This window comes from Orycteropus afer, unplaced genomic scaffold, assembly GCF_000298275.1.
Source record: "Orycteropus afer afer isolate SDZICR_OR568_19922 unplaced genomic scaffold, OryAfe1.0 scaffold00093, whole genome shotgun sequence".
Taxonomy (NCBI): domain Eukaryota; kingdom Metazoa; phylum Chordata; class Mammalia; order Tubulidentata; family Orycteropodidae; genus Orycteropus; species Orycteropus afer.
The window spans coordinates 10298090-10311868 of NW_006921680.1; the positions used below are offsets into that span (position 1 = coordinate 10298090).

The following is a 13779-nucleotide window of genomic DNA, read 5'->3' on the forward strand; positions in this document are numbered from 1 at the left end:
GTATCACCCCCACCTGGGTCCCTGTGGCTGACTGTACCTCTGTCTGGCTTCCTGGCTTTTAATCCCCTTTCTCCTGCTCTTCTGGCCTGCTGCTTTGGGCATCCCTGAGTTGTTCCTGGGGCTGATTGCTCCTCTGTCCAGGTTCCTGACTTTTGTCCTCTTTCTCCTGCTCTTCTGGCCTGCTATTCCGGGCAGGCCTGAGTTTCCTCTCCTCACCTAATCCCTTTGGCTGATTGCTCTTCCTGGCTTTTAATCCCCTTTCTCCTGCTCTTCCCACCTGCTATTTTGGGCATCCCTGAGTTGTCTCTTATCATATTGGATAAGAAAATATAATCCATCAATATGCTGTCTACAAGAGACACACTTTAGAGAGAAAGACAAAAATACACTAAAATTCAAAGGTTGAAAAAAGATATATCAAGCAAAAGGCAACCAAGAAAATGTAGGAGTGGCAACATTAACTTCTGATCGAATTGAGTTTAAGACAAAAACCACCATAAGAGGCAAAGAAGGACATTATTTAATTATTAATGGATTGATTGAACAAAATTATATAACCAATATAAATATCTATGGACCCAATAAAAGAGACTCCAAATATATAAATCAGAGTTTAACAGAAGTGAAAAAACAAACAAATGACTTCACAGTCATAGTAAGAGACTTTATTACACCACTTTAAATGAAAGGTACAACAAATGAAAATAAACTCAACAAAGATGCAGTAAAACTGAACAATGCAATCCACCAATTGACCGTAAAGGCTTCTACAGAGCACTTCACCTAACAACAGCACAATAGATATTCTTTTCCAGTGCACATGAAACATTCTTCATGATAGACCATATGTTAGGCCATAAAGCAAGCCTTAATAAATTTAAAACATTGAAATTGTGCAAAGCATCTTCCCAGATGACAGTGCTATAAAATTAGAAATCAACAGTAGGAAGATCAATGGAAAAAGAGCAACCATATGAAAACTAAATAACTTCCTCCTTAAGAATGACTAGATAATAGAATAAAAAATGAGATTAAAAACTTCCTTAACTTCATCAAGGGTGAAAATACAAAACACCAAAATCTTTGGAACACAGCAAAAGGAGTGATCAAAGGTTAATTCATAGCAATAAATGCCCACATCAAAAAAGCAGAAAGAGTGCTCACTTCAGCAGTACATATACTAAAATTGGAAGGATACAGAGAAGATTAGCATGCCCCTGTGCAAGGATGACATGCAAATTCATGAAGTGTTCCATATTTTTTTGTAGGTTCTACTTTAGTGTTGCACGGTATGTGTTTTTAAAACAGATTTCTCAGGCTCACCTTATGCATTTCTCTTTGTGCAATTCACATCTAATAATGTATCTGAAGCTTTTGAATCCAATTTAAGACAATATTTTTAAAGGTCACTTACATAAGTTTTTCTGCAAAATGTTTTTCCTTCAATGGTGAAAATATGGTAGTGACAGATAACTAATATCAAAGAAAAGCTTTTGTAAAAAAAAAAAAAAAAAAAAAAACAAAAAAAAAAAATTAAAACCAACATCTCTAACAATTAAGAAAAGAACAGCAAGAAAAGCCTACAGTCATCAGAAGAAAGGAAATAATAAAGTTGCAAGCAGAAATCAATGGAATAGAAAATAGAAAAACAACAGAAAAAAAAAAAAAAGACCAGAAGTTGGTTTTTTGAAAAGATTAATAACATTGACAAACTACTGGCAAATTTAACAAAGGAAAAGAGGGAGAGAATTCAAATAACATGAATAAGAAACAAATTGGGTGACATCACAACAGAGCCAACTGAAATAAAAAAGATAATATCAGGACACTATGAAGGGCTGCACTACAACAAATTTCAAAATATAGAAGAAATGGACAGATTTCTAGAAACATACTATTTACCTAAGCTAACGCAGACTGAAGTGGAAAGTTTGAATAGATCTATAACAAAAGAAGAAATTGAGCAGGTCATAAAAAATTTCCAACAAAAAAAAAGTCCTGGCCTAGAGAGTTTGACTGAAGAATTCTGCCAAATGTTCAGAGAAGAACTGACGCCAATCCTACTCAAACTATTCCAAAACATAGAAAAGGATGGAATCCTCCTTAATTCGTTTTATGAAGCAAGTATAACTTTGATACCAAAACAAGGCAAATACCTCACTAGAAAGCTACAGACCAATATCTCTCATAAATATAAATGCAAATATCTTCAACAAAATTCTAGCTAATAGACTCCAATAAAATATCCAAAAAATAATACATTATGACCAACTGGAGTTCATATCAGGTATGCATGAATGGTTTAACAACAGATACAATGAACCTCACCCATTACATAAATAACAGAAAGGAAAAGAACCACATAGTCATATCAATTGATGCAGAAAAGGCATTTGATAAATTCCAACAGTTATTCCTGATAAAAACTCTCTGCAAAATAGAAATAAAAGAGACATTCCTCAGCATAATAAAAGGTATATATGAAAAATCAACAGCTAACTTTATTCTCAATGGAGAGAGACTGAAACCATTCCCTTTGTGAACAGGAACCAGGCAAGGATGCCCTCTATCACCACTTCTAGTCAACACTGTATTGGAAGTCCTAGCCAGGACAATAAGGCAAGAAGGGAAATCAAAAGCAACCAAACCGGTATGGAAGAAGTCAAACTATCCCTATTTGTTGATGCCATACTCCTATACATAGAAAACCCAAGAAACTCAGCACAAAAACTACTGGAACTAATTGAGAGATTTAGCATTGTGGCAAGATACAATATCAATATTCAAAAATCATTTGGATTCCTCTACACCAGCAAAGAGGTTGCTGAAAAAGAAATAAGGAAATCAATAACATTTACAATAACTACCAAAAAATGAAATAATTGGGAATAAATCTTTCCAAGGACACAAAAGACTTGTACAAAGAAAACTACAAAAGACTACTTCAAGAAAACATAAGCGATATACATAAATGGACGAATATATATGCTTGTGGATAGGAAGATTGAACATCGTGAAAATGTCAATACTACCCAAAGCAATCTACAAATTCAGTGCAATCCCAACCCAGATCTCATCAACATTCTTTAAGGATACAGAAAAACCAGTCACTAACTTTACATGGAAAGGAAACAGACCTCAGAAAAACAAAGCACTATTGAAGAAGAAGAACGAAGTAAGTGGTCTCACACTCTGGGATCTCAATACTTACTATATAGCCACAGTATAGTCAAAATTGCCTGGTATTAGTACAATGACAGACAAATAGACCAATGGAATAGAATTGAGAACTGAGAAATAGATCCAATAACTTATGGTCAGCTGATCTTTGACAAAGGGCTGGAAACTTTAAATGGGGAAGAGATTGTCTGTATAATAAAGGATGCTGGCAAAACTGGATATCCATTTACAGAAAAATGAAACAAGATCTATACATTACACCATACACAAAAACTAACTCCAGACAGATCAAAGACTTAAATGTGAAACCTAACACTATAAAGTTCCTCAAGAAAAAATAGGGGCACATATATGGGCCCTAATATATGGCATAAATAAACTAGCAAGCATAACCCCAAAAAAAGCACAAACAGCAGAAGAGAAACTAGATGAATGGGACCTTCTAAAAATTATGTGCTTTTATGTGCTTCCAAAGATTTCTCCAAAAGAGTAAAAACAGAACCTACAGATTTGGAATACATATTTGCCAACTACATATCTGACAATGGACTTATCTCTCTAAAATGTGTGGAAAACTCCAATACCTCAACAACAAAAAGACAGATAATCCAATTGAACAACAGGCAGAAGACATGAATAGACACTTCACCAAAGAGAATATTCAGGTAGCCAACAAACATGAAGAAATACTCATAATTATCAGTGATAAGAGAGATGGAAATCAAAACAGCAAAGAGATACCATCTTATCTTAGATGGCAGCACTAATGGCAAAAGTCAACAAGACAGAAAATAACAAATGCTGGTGAGGATGTGGAGAGATTGGGACTTTCATACACTGCTGGCGGGACTTTCAAATGATACAACCACTGTAGAAAGCAGTATGGTGATTCCTTAAAAAGTTGGAAATAGAAATATCATTTGACCAGCAATTCCATTACTAGATATGTATCCTAAAGAAGTGAGAGCCAGGACAAGAACATATATTTTCACACTCATGTTCATCGCAGCATTGTTTTCAATAGCCAAAAGATGGAAACACGCTGGGTACCCATCAACAGAAGAATATATAATCAAATGGTACATACACACAATGGAATACTGGGAAACCCTGAAGAATAACATGGAATCAGCAAAACAGCTCATAACGTGGATGAACTTGGAGGACATTATGCTGAGTGAAATAAGTCAATCACAGAAGGAAAAATATTGTATTAGTCCATTATTGTAAAATCTCAAGGAAAAGTTTGTATATGGAAGGAAGCTTTCTTTGTTGGTTACCGGGATGGGAGGGGAGAGGAGGGAACACTATTAGATATGTAGAGAGAAGTATTGATTTGGGTGAAGGGAAGGGCAATGTACCATATGTGAGTGATCAACACAGTGACATGGAGGAAGAAGAAGGCATAGAGAGGTTCATGGGAGGTAGACAACAAGATGAACTCTTTTGCACATAGAGTACTCATTGTCAGTGATGGCAAACATTGATCTACAGGTGGATGGATGGGTGGACAGGCTGAACAATTAGGTATGTCTATCCAGGTGAGGAGAGTATTTTCGTGACCATGTACAGTGATGGCAGACAACGTTTCTAAAAGTTTATGTGTATATTTTGTAAGAATTTCCAGATATATAGTAGAGCTGACAAAGGACAAAGTTGTAGTCACTTCTTAGACACAGCCAGCTACTCAGAAGGAGTGAGTAGTTGAAACAAATGGTCTTGGGACCATGGTCACAGAGGACATGAAGCTCAGTTGGTATAACCTACTACAAAAAAAACATTGTTCCACATTGTAGTTTAGCAAGTAGTGACTGGGATCTTAAAAGCTTGCAAGCGTCCATCTAGATGTAATGATGGGTCTCTCCTCATCCAGAGCAGAGAAGAATGAAGAAAACCAAAGAAGTATGGAAACAATTAGTCCAAGGGATCACACCGTGTGATCCTCAGCCTATATGACTATGAGGTCAGAAGAACTAGATGGTGCCCAGCTACTACTGTCAACCACCTGGAGAGGAATCTATGTAGGAGATTCTGGATAGAGTGGGAAAAAATGTGGAACAAAATTCAAAATAATAAAAAATAACCAAGTTTGCTGGTCTGATAGAGCCTGGTGAAATCCCTGAGATTGTGGTCCCTAGCTGTCCTTCAGGTCTGGAATTGAACCCATTTCTGTGGCTTCCAGTCAAACAAATGACAGGCTCATGAGCTGAACATTTACATTAGGTAGATACAGTCCTTGGAGATATAAATCATGGGAGAAAATAAGGGCTTTGTATGCACAGGGAGTGTGAGCTTGGGGGCATGTAAGCATTGGAGAAAAGGACACAGGGAATAAGTGACTATGGGGAGGAAATGGGAAGAGAGTTGTTGCATTGTGAGAAATTGCAGTCAGTGACATAAGACAGAGTGTATGTGAATTAATATATGGAAAATGAAATTGCTCTGTAAACTTTCACTGAAATCACAATAAATTTTTTTAAAAAAGAACATCATCCATGAAGAAAGCAAAAAGTCATTAAAAAGACAGGAAATGAAGAAAAGACCAAAATGGATGTCAGAAGAGACTCTGAAACTAGCCCTGAATGGAGAGTAGCTAAAACAAATGGAAGAAATAAGATAAAAGAGCTGAACAGATTTCAAAAAGCAGCTCAAGAAGACAACGCCAATTACTATAATGAAATGTGCAAAGACCCGGAGTTAGAAAACCAAAAGGGAAGAACACACTTGGCATTTCTCAAGCTGAAAGAACTGAAGAAAAATTTCAAGCCTTCACTTGCAATATTGAAAGATTCTGTGGGCAAAATATTGAATGATGCAAGAAATATCAAAAGAAGATGGAAGGAACACACAGAGGCTGTATCAAAAAGAATTGGTCAATGTCCATCCATTTCAGGAAATACATATGATCAAGAATGAAGAGAATTTAAAGAAGAAGTTGAAGGGGCACTGAAGGAATTGGCGAAAACAAAGCTCCAAGAATTGATGGAACGTCCATTGAAATTGACAGAAATGCAAGCTGTATTCAGAAGAGTATGTGGAGCATTGCTGATGTCAGAAGGATCTTAGGTGAAAGCAAAGAATACCAGTGTGGTGGTTATGTTTGTGTGTCAACTTGTCTTGGCCTGGTTGAGTGGCTGCGCAGCTGGTGGAAGTTATTCCCCATGATGAGACTGGCAATCAACTCCATGGTGGGATCTACCACAAGCAGCTGAGTAGCTGCTTTGGATATGTGGTCTGCTTCCCGTATGTAAGAAGCAGCTTTAGGAATGGTCTCTAGTTTATGGCACACTTGTACCGTGCATATAGCTATGTCATTGTTCAGCAGCCTGCCAAGCTCTGTCAATCTTGAGACTTACAATGGGCTTGAATTAATGGCCTGTCTTGTGGTTTAGTAACATTGGGACTGTGACATTTTATTTGTTGACCTTGGGCTGGTTAGCCTCAGCAGCCAGTAGCTGCCTGAGTAAACATATGCCTCTAGCTTTAGTGGGCCAGGAGCAAGAGACAGAGCTGAAGCCCAAGGTCAAGGGACTTTCACACTGCCCCTAGAGCCTGTCACTTTGAACTTGGACTTAAAACCTCCAAACTAAGAGAATAAACTCCTGTTTGTTCAAGCCATCCCATTTCTGGTATGTTTCCTGTCAGAGCAGCACTAGGTAACCAGAAAGATGTTTCTTTGTGTTTTATTGACTATGCCAAACATTTGATTGTGTGGATCATAAATTTTGGATACCAGTGCAAAGATTGGGAATTCCAGAACACTTAATTGTGCTCATGAGGAATCTGTAAATATACCAGGAGGTTGTTTTTCGAACAGAACAAGGAGATACTGCATGGTTTAAACTCAAGAAGGGATTGTGTCAAGGTTGTATCTTTTCATCATATTTATTCAATCTGTATGCTGAGCAAATAATCTGAGAAGCTGTACTATATGAAGAAGAATGTGGCATCAGGATTGGAGGAAGACTCATTAACAACATGTGATATTCAGACACAACTTTACTTGCTGAAAGTGAGGATGACTTGAAGCACTTACTGATGAAGATTAAAGACTACATCTTTAATTATAGTATGGATTACATCTCAACATAAAGCAAATGAAATCCTCACAACTGGGCCAATAAACAGCATCACAATAAATGGACAAAAGATTGAAGTCAAAAATTTCATATTACTTGGTTCCACAATCAACACCAATGGAAGCAGCAGTCAAGCCATCAGACAATGTATTGCGCTGGCAAATCTGCTGAAAAACCCTCTTTAAAGTGCTGACGAGCGAAGATATCTTTTTGAAGACTAAGGTGTGCTCATCCAAGCTGTGGTATTTTCAATCACCTCATATATATGTGAGAACTGGACAAATGAATAAGGAAGACTGAAGAAGAGTTGATGCTTTTGAGTTGTGGTGCTGGTGAAGAATACTGAAAGTAATTTGGACAGCCAGAAGAGCTAACAAATCTGTCTTGGAAGACACATAGCCAAATGCTCCTTGGAAGTGAGAATGACCAGACTTTGTCTCACCTACTTCGGTGATGTTGTCAGGAGGGATCATTTCCTGGAGAAGGATATCATTCTTGGTAAAGTAGAGGGTCAACAAAAAAGGGGAAGGCCCACAAAAAGATGGATTGACATAGTGGCTGTAGTGATGGGCTCAGTTATAGCAAAGATTGTGAGGCTTGCACAGGACCAGGCAGTGTTTTATACGGTCGCTGAGTCAGAGCTGACTTGACAGCACCTAATAACAACATGGATGTAATATTTAGAAAAAGAAATAATATTTTTCCTAAAGGTAAATAATTCTCTAATTTAAGAAAAGAGAATTCTGTTATTTATTATTATTATTGTATTTATCAGTAATTTTCATATATCTGTACATTTTCCCTTAAATAATTGAGGACAGATATACTTGCTCAGAGATCAAAAATCTGTTAATGGTTCTTCATTTCTTTTCTTTCCTCTTTTTTTGTGGGGATGGGTTCTTTCTTCTCATCATAAAATATCTTGGTAGAAAAATAATTAAATTATATTATTTTATCATCTTGGAAGAAAATACTGTGAGAAATTATAAGTATATTTTCTCATTTAACATTGACAAATAATCTTGCCCCATTTTATACACGAGAGAACTTAGATCTAGAGGTTTTAAGTACATTGCTCAAAAGTAAAGAATAAAACACACACACACAAGAGTTTCTATAGCCTTTCAACTCATGGTGACCTCATTGTGTGTCAGAGTTTCAGAGGAGAACTGTGCTCCATAGGATTTTCAATGATTTTTTTAGAAATAGATCGCCAGGCCTTTCTTATAATAGATTACCAGGCCTTTCTTCCAAGGTGCCTCAGGTGGATTCAATCTTCCAATCATTTGATTGGAGACTAGTGTGCTAATTGTTGTGTTTGCTCACACATACAAAACCAGTAAATGGCAATTCCAAAATTCTAATATAATTTTGACTCAGCTATCTTGGCAATTCTCGGCCTCATATTCTTTAAGCAAGGATTTATTTAGCACCAAACATATAAACCCAAGGAACTCTGGTAGTGTAGTGCCTAAAGCACTTGACTGCTAACCAAAACGCTGGCGGTTCAAACTCACCAGCCACTCTTCAGAAGGAAGGTTGGGCAATTTACTTCCATAGTGCTACTGCTCCAGAAACCCAAGGAGGCACTGCTAGAGTCGGATCCGACTTGACGGCACATAACAACAACAACGTATAAATCCAAGCCCATCAAGTAGATTCCAACTCATAGAGACACTAATAGGACATAGTAGAACTGCCCCATAGGGTTCCCATGCTGTAAATCTTTATGGAAGCAGACTGGTTCATCTTTCTCCCACATAGGTGGGTTTGAAATGCCAAACTTTTGGTTAGCAGCTGAATGCTTTTAACCACCACACCACCAGAGCTCCTTACCACACATATATTAGTCAGTAAACAGGAATCTCTAACATTTTTCTAGGTGTCATTCCTTTAACATAGTTAAATAGTGGCATATAAGCATATCAGAAAGTGTTCCAATTTAACAATAATTTAGGAGCCCTGGTTGTACAGTGGTTAATGTGCTCAATTGCTACCTGAAAGTTTAGTTGTTCAAACCACCAGCCTCTCTGTAGGAGAAAGACATAGCAATCTGCTTCTGTAAAGATTTACAGCCTTGGATACCCTATTGGGCAGTTCTAGTCTGTCCTATAGGATTGCTAGGAGTCTGTACCAACACAATAACAAATATATATGCACATTTTATTATACTTAGATAAGATGTTTTATATCAGTGGCAATAATACCACAAATATTGTTATTTGTTGGTAGGATCAAACATGTTATCTGTATGTATTCTGTCTACAGATTTTATGCTCTACTAACCAGACAAAGCCATCCAGCACTCTGACAGCTTGAGTCTGCTTACACTATATCTGAATTTATTACTAGCTATTTGTTATGCTGCTAATAAAAACAGTATAAAATACTATCTTGTCACATTAAATTTGCAGTGGAAATCTTGTTATATTTTAAGGAATTATTTAATATTTTATTATCTAAAATGCTGGTGTACAATGAGGTTTACCACCATTTCTTGAACTGTTAACTAAATACAGATTGGTATAAAAGTTCCAATATTGACTGCTTAGGAAAAGCTTTTCAACTTTTAATCATAGAAAAAGGCACTAGTGTGCTTAGGGACCTCATGACTGAATCAATACAGTGCAGCCAAGGTTCAGGATCCCACATAATATTTCTGAGTCATACATTGATGCTTTTAGGTAATCATAGCACTTTATTTATTTATTTATTTTAAAAGTTATCAATGTAATGAGTAATGATAATAAAGCAAAAAAAAAAGTAAAATAAAAATGAAGAAATTGTAACCTTGTTCATTTCTTTGAAGTAGCTGCATAAAATTGTCAATATTACAACTAATTGAAGACAAAAGAAACCTGTTATATTTGTATTAAGACATTGCATGATTGACTTTTGTTCCTTAAGAGTTTTTAATTGAGACAGAATGCTACAAGCTTTTGTCTAGAGGTAGTCTAGTGTAGTTTTAGTGTAATAAATAAATAAATAAATAATTCTAACTATCATTCCTCAATATAACTAAGAGAGGTCTCTTCCTATAGTACTGTTATCAATCTATCTATCTATCTATCTATCTATCTATCTATCTATATAAATAAATACATAACTCAAGATGGTTGTTTAATTTAAAATATATGGAAACATGTTTTAAGATTATTGTTTTCTAGCATTTAAAACTATTTTGTTGTTTTTATCCAATTTCTCTTCTAGACTTCTGATGATTGTAGGAAACATACTGTTTTATAATATATAAGCTCTCTGTGACATCTCACATGAGAAAAATAAGCTTCCTTTCCACCTTTTCATTCTAAATATATATGTATATTTTGAGGTATAATTGTGCCAAAAATGTAGGCAACCTCCAGAGATGAACTTTTTTCCTCTTTTTCAGAAAAGTTCTTTAAAATGATCATTTTATCAGACAGTGAGAAAGACAATTTAAAGGAAACTATCCAACTCACAGTGCAGCCGGAATGCTCTTTGGAAGAGAGAATGGCCAGACTTCGTCTCATCCACCTTAGTCTTGTTCTCTGGAGAAGGACATCATGCTTGGTAAAGTAGAGCATCAGTGAAATAGGTAGAGGAAGACCTTCAACAAGATGGATTGCCATAGTGGCTGCAATGATATAGGAAGGATTTTGAGGATGGCCCACAACTGGGCAGTGTTTTGTTCTGTTGTTCACAGGGTTGCTAAGAGTCAGAGCCAATTTGATGGCACTTACCAACAACATTCAATTCACAATTCCCTAAGTATTCATCTCATGACCTTAAATCTGTTGTCATCCAGTCAGTTCTGATCCCTCTGTAGACTGAGTTGAACTTACAGGGTTTCTAAGGCTGAAATCCTTATAGAAGCAGACTGCCACATCTTTCTCCAACAGAGTGACTGTTGGGTTTGAACCACCAACCTTTCAGTGAGCAGCTGAGCTCTTAACAACTGTGCCACCAGGTATCCTTCCTATGCACTTTTCTATGTACTTGTTTTTCCTCAATATTTGCTTCATTTTTTGAAATAAATATTGTGATATATCCATTTTTTGTTCAACACCTTATGGTTATTATGACATTGACAGAAAAACATAACTTCTTGCAAAGAAATGTGGTGTGTAAAATAAAGGATCACCACTGCTAGTTTTTTATTCCAGTGCAAGGCTCCTATTATGATAATCTTATTTTTAAACAATGATAAAGAAAGAAGGGAAGAGGAAAGGAAGAGTAGAGAGGGAAGAATGGCTACTATTTAGATTTTCTGTTAGATAACTTGAACTTACTTTGAGGATCATAATATAACTAAGGAGGAAAATGAGAATTTAAAAAAAAAAAAAAAAAATTAAACCTACCCACACTAATTTCTCTACAAGTTAAGTAATATCATCAAACAGGCCATAAGTGATTATTGTTAACATTAAGATGCCTGAAACAGAGGACACAATGGCCTGTGTAGTAAGTTATCAGTAGTAAAGATAGAGTGGCCTTTCAGATTCTGTTTTAATGCTATCACAAAGTATCTGCTTCAAAATCCTTTAGTGGGTGTGTGGCGAGGTTTGGATGGAGTGGGTCTATGGCTATAAGTGTGTATATTTATATGTGTGGTTTATGTGCTTCTGATTCAAATGGCCTACTCTATGCCTAGAGGGGAGCATGTGAGTGAAATCAGGTACATCTGAATCCCTACAGAGTTAAAATTTCATATTGGCACAGATATTGTTGTTGTTAGATGCCATTGAGTCAGCCCTGACTCATAGTGACCCTGTGTACAACAGAACAAAACACTGCCTAGTTGCCCCCCCCCCCCCGCGCCCCACAATCCTTGCTACATCTAAGCCCATCATTGCAGCCACTGTGTTAATCCATCTTCTTGAGGGTATTCTGTTTCTTTGCTGAGTCTCCACTTTACGTATCATGATATCCTAGTCCAGGGAATTGCCCCTTCTGACAACATGATCAAAATAGTTGAGATGAAATCTGGCCATTCTCACTTTAAGGAGCATTCGGCTGCACTTCCTCCAGGACAGATTTGTTCATTCTTTTGGCATTCCATTGTACTTTGAGTATTCTTCTCCAACATAACTCAAAAGCATCAACATGTCTTCCTTATACACAATCCAGCTTTCATGTGGATATGAGGTGATTGGAAATACTATGGCTTGGGTTAAGTGTACCTTAGTCTTCAAAGAGATATCTTTCCTCCATTTATCCTGATGCTGTTTATTAATCCAGTTGTGAAATTGTTTTTTTTTTAATGTTCAAATATAATCCATACTGCAGACTGTAATCTTCATCAGTAAGTGCTTCAAGTCATCTTCACTTTCAGCAAGCAATGTTGCATTATCTGATCAGCATATCACATTTTGTTAATGAGTCTTCTTCCTCCAATCCTGATGCCATGTTCTTCTTCATATAGTCCAGCTTCTCAGATCATTTACTCAGCATACAAATTGAATAAGTATGGTGAAAGGATACAGTCCTGACACACTTCCTTCCTGATTTTAAACCACATAGTATCCTCTTGTTCTGTTCGAATGACAGCCTCCTGGTCTATATACTCATTCCACATGAGCACAATTAAGTGTTCTGGAATTCCCATTCTTCACAATGTTATCCATGATTTGTTATGATCCACACAGTTGAATGCTTTTGTGTAGTCAATAAAACACAGGCACACATCTTTCTTGTGTTCTTTGCCAGATGCATCTATTATTGTCAGCCAAGATCCATCTGACATCAGCAATGATATTCCTCCTTCCACATCCTCTTCTGAATCCAGGTTGCATTTCTGGAAGTTATCTATCAATATACTGCTGCAATCATTTTTTAATTCTTCTCAGAAACATTTTACTTGTGTGTGATATTAATGATATTGTTTGATAATTTCAACATTATATTGAATCACCTTTCTTTGAAACAGGCACAGATACAGATCTCTTCAGTCAGTTATTCAAGTAGATATCTTCCAAATTTCTTGGCATACATGAGAAAGTGCCTCCAGAACAGCATCTGTTTATTGAAACATCTCAGTGGATGTTCTATCAATTCCTGGAGATTTGTTTTTCACCAATTCCTTCATTGCAGCTTTGAAATCGTCCTTCAATACCATTGGTTCATGATTATATGCCACGTCCTGAAATAGATGAATATCAACCAATTCTTTTTTAGTACAATGACTCTGATGTGTATTCCTTCCATCTTCTTTTGATGGTTTCTGCATCATTCATTATTTTGCCCATAGAATCTTTCAAAATTTCAAGTCAACACATGAATGTTTTCTTCAGTTTTTTCAGCTTGAGAAATGTTGAGTGCATTCTTCCCTTTTGGTTTTCTAATTCTAGGTCTTTGCACATTTCAATAATGTCATAAAAAATTGAAACCAAACTCAATGCCATCAAGTCACTTCCAACTCATAGTGACCCCCATTTGTTGTTGTTATTGTTGTTATGTGCCGTCGAGTCAGCCCTGACTCATAGCGACCCCTCCTTGGGTTTCCGAGGCAGTATCACTACGGAAGTAGGATTGCCCAAAC

General features: G+C 36.5%; 1 non-coding gene across 1 annotated transcript; it reads left to right on the forward strand.

The window, feature by feature from the left end:
* Positions 1 to 1156: 1156 nt before the first annotated feature.
* Positions 1157 to 1262, forward strand: LOC122150131. Its single transcript, XR_006163500.1, has one exon. It is a non-coding gene; the product is annotated as a U6 spliceosomal RNA (small nuclear RNA).
* Positions 1263 to 13779: the final 12517 nt, after the last annotated feature.